This window comes from Euprymna scolopes, chromosome 35 (assembly GCF_053919585.1).
Source record: "Euprymna scolopes isolate OS-2025 chromosome 35, ASM5391958v1, whole genome shotgun sequence".
NCBI lineage: Eukaryota > Metazoa > Mollusca > Cephalopoda > Sepiida > Sepiolidae > Euprymna > Euprymna scolopes.
The window spans coordinates 9,179,169-9,187,076 of record NC_136516.1 but is presented as its reverse complement, the minus strand read 5'-3'; positions in this window follow the sequence as shown (position 1 = coordinate 9,187,076).

Genomic DNA, 7,908 nt, shown 5'->3' with positions numbered 1-7,908 from the left:
TCTATTGTAAACAAACATCTGTCCACCACTTATACGCTTTACCTATCTTGGTAGTAAGGTAAATTGGTATGCTTCTCGATGATAGAATCGTTAATCGTATTGTGAAAGCAACTAGTGGTTTGGGGAAACTGCGCCATCGGTTATGAGATGATAGGGGTATTAGCTTAAGAACTAAAATGTATAAAGCAGTTGTGCTTAACGTTGTAGCTTTATAGATCGGAATTGTAGATAGTCTATCGCAATCACATCCAGAAATTTGATGTCTTCCACAAAAACTGTCTTAGAACAATTTGTGGCTTCACCCTAAGCAATCGGATGTCTAATCCGGACCTATACGCGCGCTGCGATATTGGCGGAATTGAAACTTTTTGATGCAATCACAGCTACGTTGGGCAGGACATGTATTGCTTATGGAAGCAGAAATGGAATCGACAAAGCAGTTGATGAACGACGAGCTCAACAGTGAAAAGCGGAATATGGGTAGACGTTTGTTTCGCTTTACGGACAAGTTGAAAAAGAATTTGATATTGACAGAGTTATTGTGTAGGGAAATGTACACAAACAGACACACACATAGACAGACAGACTGACACCTTCACTTTTATATATATATATATATATATATATATATATATATATATTATTGTGTAGGGAAATGAACACAGACAGATAGACAGACAGACACTTTCACTTTATATATATATATATATTTTTTTTTTTTTTGACACAGTGATCACCACTAATCAAGGCCCGGAAGCGCACTCAGGGATAAGGGTTATTGCAAGTACATTACGTTAGTGTGGAGATTTGATGAAGTGTTTAATTAAGGGGGCGATTCATTAGGAATTTGTTAACATTGGACTTGAAGACATCCAAGTTGTAGTCCGGAGGGAAGCAGGCAGACGGAACAGAGTTCCACAGGCGTGCAGTTCTAAGAAAGAAGCTTTGTTCATGAAATCCGCGTTTTGATTTAGGCACAGATATAGAGTGGGGGAAATTTTTCACAGTGGATTCAGCTAGACGGGTGTTTTTCGTGAAATATTGGCGAGGGGGGACCAGAGATTGGAGTTCAGACGAGCACCTGCTATAGAAATAACGATAAAACAAGGATAGGCTCGCAACGTCTCTTCTGTGAGAGAGAGGTTGCAGGGTAGAGAAAAGGGCATCCCCCACTAAGCCACGAAGTCTATTTTGTACTCTGTCAAGGCAGGATAGGCTGTTTTTAGCAGCTCCTGTCCTGATATGGCAACAGTATTCCATCCTTGGACGTACTTGGCTTTTATATAGATAGAGAATTGCATCAGTAGTGAGATATCTTCTGGAGCGGTAGAAGGATCCCACCATCTTTCCAGCGACCTTTGCAACAGACTTGATGTACGTGTTCCATTTCAGATCAGGAGTAAAGGTCAAACCCAGAAGCTTGTCAAAACACGGGGCCTCACCTAGACGAGAGCCATCCATCACAATTGATGCCAGATGGGGATCAGAGCATTGATGATGTAAGGATAGGAGTTTGGTTTTGGATGCATTAAAGGTAACTAGCAACATCTTCCCCCACTGAACCACGCGCTCGAGATCAGAGGAGAGAGAATCAGAGAGAACTTTGTCATTTACAGCCTTTTATGTTGGCGTAGATGGTCGTGTCATCAGCATAGATGTCAACGAATGATTTAAGTATGTGCTTAGGAAGGTCATTGATGTAGATCAGGAAGAGAGTTGGGCCCAGGATTGACCCCTGAGGGACTCCAGCATTTATATTGCAGGCCTCCGATTTTTGTCCATCTACCACTACTCTTATGAGCCTATCGGAGAGAAATGAGTTAATGATTGAGAAAACATTTCCAGTTATACCGTAGCTGGAAATCTTGTGAAGTAGACCCTTATGCCATACCTTGTCGAAGGCCTTTGATATGTCAAGAGCAATTGCCCTAGAAAGAAAGCCTTTGTTAAGAGATTCACTAATCCTGTGGGATATAACCGTCAGCACATCTGCGGTAGATCTTGCAGAGCGGAAATCATATTGTGTGTCACTAAGAAGGTTATTCCTGCTGAGGTGGTTGACTATTTCTCTATTTACTCTTACTCATAACACACAGGAGACTTATTGGTCTGTACTGAGAGGGATATATATATATATATATATATATATATATATATATATATATATATATATATATATATATATATATATAATTTGATTAGATTTTTTTGGAAAAAGAATTCCAGCAGAGTGCTCAATTAAAAGGAAAATCCAAATTTTAAGAGCGTACTTATATTTTGTGTACAGAAAGTTGTTAGTTGAGACAGATCATTGGTACCGTCGGTTTCAAGCTCGATAATAAGGCCCGTTTAAGGTATCCTTATCAAGCTCTCTTCAGCCAATATTCGTATATATATATATATATATATATATAGAGAGAGAGAGAGAGAGAGAGAGAAAGGGAAATAGAAAGGAACAACCCGTATTATGTGTTCATCAATGTTTCGTCTTTATTTCGATACTTCCTCTGGATGAATGAAATAAAGACGAAACGTTGATGAACACATAATACGGTTTGTTCCTTTTTATTTTCTCTATTTGCCGGAATACTATTTCCATTATTTTCATCATATCTATATATATATATATATATATATATATATATATATATATATATATATATATATATATATATATAATATATATATGGCGATTAAGCTACACTGAATATTCGGCGTTTCATCCACTCTAGGATTCCTCAGGCTTATGCGCGAATTCTGTGGTTGTTTATCGTTTTTATATGGTCCTCTTCTATTGAGGTGGTTATTTATCGTTTTTGTCCTCTTCTATTGAGGTGGTTGTTTATCGTTTATATATATATATATATATATATATATATATATATATATATATATATATATATATATATATATATATATAATTATTTGCTATATTAATTATTAAATACTTACAGACACTAGTGTTTCATCCTTTCGGGAATCATCAGTGCAGGGTGTCACGATAAACATCAGTCGATAGATTCGAGCCCGGCAACAGAAGCCATGTCTGGCTTATAAGCAAGGAGCTAAGCCATTTGGGTTCGGTTAACCGCGAGAAATACTGTTGAAGTTTAAACATTTATTCTTTTAGATGTTTTTAACGTCTTTCAAAGTGACATAATCAGTGTATGATGATCTGCGCATATATGTGTGTGTGTGTGTGTGTGTGTGTGTGTCTGTGTGTGTCTGTGTGTGTGTGTCTGTGTGTGTGTGTGTGTGTGTGTGTGTGTGAGAATGGAAATTTAACCAACTTTCTGCATTTTTTTTATTTTACCGTCATTAGATACTTTACCCTTCACCAGACTATCCATTCACATGAAATCACTTTTTTCTTCACCCTATTCCTTCTGCTTCACTTTTTGTTATCAAGTAAGATCTGTGACTTACTTGTAGTTTTATCAAATACTTTTGCAAGTAAAATCCGATCCCGCATTTTGTTGATTCCTACCCTCTGATGAGAAGGAAGGTATTTCTTTGAAATTCCGCAGATTAAGGACTATCCACTTATTTAGTGTTTCCTTTTCAAATTAAATATGTTTTTAACTCTTTTTCAAAGTGTTTTTTAACATGTTTTATCGACTACTTGCTCTTATATATATATATATATATATATATATATATATATATATATATATATATATAAAGCTTATCATCTCGTATATAACCATAGATCGGGGATATAACGAAGTTGATTTCCCCGAGGCTTAGCATGAGAGTCAGTTTCAGTTTGGACTTCTTTTTTTTTGTTTGTTTTTTTATTTACTTTTTGTTTTATTTTTTGTTGTAAGTTATTCGTTTGTGCCTGAATTGACACGATTGATTGCTCACTAGAATAACATGATCGAACTTAAAACAACAAAAAATAGCACATCCAATCCAACAGATCCAGCATTGAAAATATCACCTTTTCTTAAGCCTCTTCCTTCGTCATATCCACCAAATGCAGGCACGGCTAATCTAGATTAATAAATCCGAATATATGCGCATATTTTAATGTCGATGCTGACGCCAATAACTGGTAACATCACGTCAAATCGCCAAGTCACTCTCCGTTGACGTGCGATATTTTTTTTATCGGTCATTCACAGTGTGTTCGTTCATTCTTCTTCTCATTTTTATTAAAAGTACATTTCCATTACTTATTTATTTATTTATTTATTCATTTTATTTATTTATTTTTTATTTTTGCTGTCGTTGGTACAACAAGCTAGACTACTTTAGCATTACATCTAACAAATCGATATTTGAGTCAAACTAGCCAGTGAATTACAGAGATTTTTATTCTATGTTCTTTAGATAAATAATTTTTTTTAATTAAAAAAAAAACATCCTTCTCAGTCCGTGAAATATGAGGGGGTGTTCCAAAAGTAATGCCTCCTATTTTTTATACCTTCCGAATTAATCAGAAGGGTTTTGCAAATTCCATAGTTCTGCATTTATTACCTGAAATTTTCATCTGTTATTTATTATGACTGAACAGATTTATGCATTTATGACCTGAAAGTTTTATCTCTCTGTTGCAGATATTGACGGTGTGAAACTCTAAGTAAGCAACCCCTGCCATGGACTTGTCCCTGAAGCAGAGATGCATCTTCGAATTTCTGGAAAAAGTGACTTTGAGTATGGTGGTGACTGTAGAAAAATAAATTTTAAAACCCAAACGGTCATTTGTTTTTATTGTACTACTTGCGCCTTTTTTTTTAGATTGCCGTATGATAAAGTGCGTTCCAGGCACCCATGCACAGCTACAATTCATCGCTGCTAAAAGCGCATTATTAATTGTGCTGGCTACGTAAAAAAAAATCACTTGGATAAAATGCATTGAGAATGTAGAAAAATAAATTCTGAAGCAAAAAAAAAAAATGTCGCTCGTTTTAATGAATCGACACGGCTGCCAAGAAGAACAGTAATTTTCATTTTAAATTTTAAATTTCCAGTCACACACACACACGCACACACACACACACACACACACATATATATATATATATATATATATATATATATATGCATATACACATATATATATATGTATATGTTATATATATAAGAGCAAATAGCTAATAAAACATGTTAAAAAAACAATTTGAAAAGAGTTAAAAGCATGTTTGATCTGAAAAGGAAACACTAGATAAATGGATAGTCCTTAATCTGCGAAGTTTCGAAGAAATACTTTCCTTCTAATCAGAGGGTTGGGATTAGCAAAATACGGGATCGGATTTTGCATACAAAAGTATTTGATGAAACTGCAAGTAAGTCAAAGATCTTACTTGATAACAAAAAGTGAAGCAGAGGGAATATGGTGAAGAAAAGGGTGATTTCACGTGAATGGATAGTCTGGTGATGGGTAAAGTATCCAATGACGGTGAAATCCAAAAATTTAAATCCAAGAAAGTTAATTAAATTTCCATTCGCACAAGTAAAATCTAAGGAAATCATGTAAGTGGAAGATGGTCCAAAATAATCTAAAAGGCCGAAATCCGTGGAATAATTCACAAATATGTACAAGGAAAAGAGGAAAAAATTCCAATAATATTAATAAAAGAAAAATAAGATATGCGTTTGACACGGCTGCCGAGGCGAAGTGTAATTAAGAAAAATCAGTGAAGAAGTAAAGAAAAAATCAGTGAAGAAGAAGAAAAAAAGATTAAATGGTGATAGAATTAAATATAAAATAGAAAAGCAAATGTCAAAATGACCTAGACAAAATGACGTTAAAAGGCGCGAAAAATATAGGGCAAAAAAAGAGAGGTCGACTGAAATGTACAGGTTATTACTTAAGAAAATGTCAGCAAGAGTTATTAAAAGACACTAAATGGAAAAAATAAATAAATTAATTAATTTATGAAAAAATAAATAAAAATTTAGTAAAAATAAAAAATAAAATATAAAATAAAAATTTTTTTTTAATTTTAAGGGGAGAGGTTGGCCGGTATCTGCAAATTCCGGATGAAGCTAGAAAGTATGTAAGTAAATGCATATAGTAAAATATAAGTAAATATACATACAAAATATGAATGTGTTGGTAGATTGATATATTAGATAGATAGGAATATTTAAAGACTAAAATGTAACCATCCACATACGGTAAGTTGAAATATAAAAACAAGAGTTAAATCTCAACGTTTTATCCAGTCGGTGGGATTTATCATGAGAGAGAAAAAGCTTATACATTGGATTTATTTTATCATTTTATTGTCACGTATACATATACACACAAACTTACACTCACACACTTACATACGTACACACACACTCTCAGACACATACACGTATATATATACTACTTCATTTACTCACATGAATTAATATACAAAAGTATAAATTTATGCGTAAACTTTAAGTATTTACTTCAAAAGTGCTCAATACGTAGGTAGAGCTAGTTAGTAATTTATAAAATATATATGGCGATTAAGCTACACTGAATATTCCGCGTTTCAGCACATAATACTGAAGAATCCTAGAGTGGATGAAACGCGGAATATTCAGTGTAGCTTAATCGACATATATATTTTATAAATTACTACATATATATATATATATATATATATATATATATATATATATATATATATATATATATATAGTAAGCCTGAGGCGTCCTAGAGTAGATTAAATGCGGAATATTCAGTGTAGCTTAATCGCCATATATATTTTATAACTTACTAACTGGCTCTACCTACGTATTGAGCACTTTTGAAGTAAATACTTAAAGTTTACACATAAATTTATACTTTTGTATATTAATTTATGTGAGTAAATGAAGTAGTATATATACGTGTATGTGTGTGAGAGTGTGTGTGTGCGTATGTAAGTGTGTGAGTGTAAGTTTGTGTGTATATGTATACGTGACAATAAAATGATAAAATAAATCCAATGTATAAGCTTTTTCTCTCTCATGATGAATCCCACGCAACGACTGGATAAAACGTTGAGATTTAACTCTTGTTTTTATATTTTAACTTACTGTATGTGGATGGTCATTGTCATGGAAATGATGCATTCTTTTGGAGTCTGCTTTAGCGAGTGTGGTGTTGATTTCATAGTCAATGACTACATTGCGGGAGAGCGTACTGCCAAGGTAGGTGAACTTGTCAACCGCTTTGAGTCTTTACCGCCCGATGGAAATGTTGGGTTCTGCATATGGTTTTCCCGGAGCAGGCTGATGTATCACCACGGTCTTCTTTGTATTGATTGTGCGACCAAAGTTAATACTATTAATATAACCGAAAACAACTGCAATTGTAGAAAAAAGAATAACTAACAATTGAGTAAAAAACACTGTTTAATGTTAACTGTTGTATACCAATATACGCTGGTTACTGGAAATAATACTAATACTTACGTTGGATTCACGAGTACAACTTTCGAGGAAACTATATGGGTTTCTTTTAAAGCAGACTCAAATTCTGAATCTCATAAACCCTTACAATCTTTAATTAAATATTATACGGAATTGGTTAAAAAATATTTATTGTTAATTAAAGTGATTAATATTATATAAAGCTAATAAATATATACCTAACCAGATAAAAATGTCACTTATGCACTTTGGAATCTTTTCATGTAATGAGAATTTGTTTTATAAAAACAAGAAATCATACAAAGTTGTCTGCATAGAATGAAGTATATGCTTGCCGTAATACGATGATGTAAGCTAAAACTATTATGCATATTATAGATTTTAAAACAGTAAAAAAAATATACAGAGTGGAACGATCAAATTGTCACCCGAGAAAAGACGCCATAATTCCATTTCCCTTTAATGAAAACGGGTTTTCTTTTTCCGATTGTTTCCTTTTTTTTCTTTTTTTTTTTTGTTGCGGACAACCTACTAAGGCAGCATCTTTTCCAGTTTCTTCCAGCTGT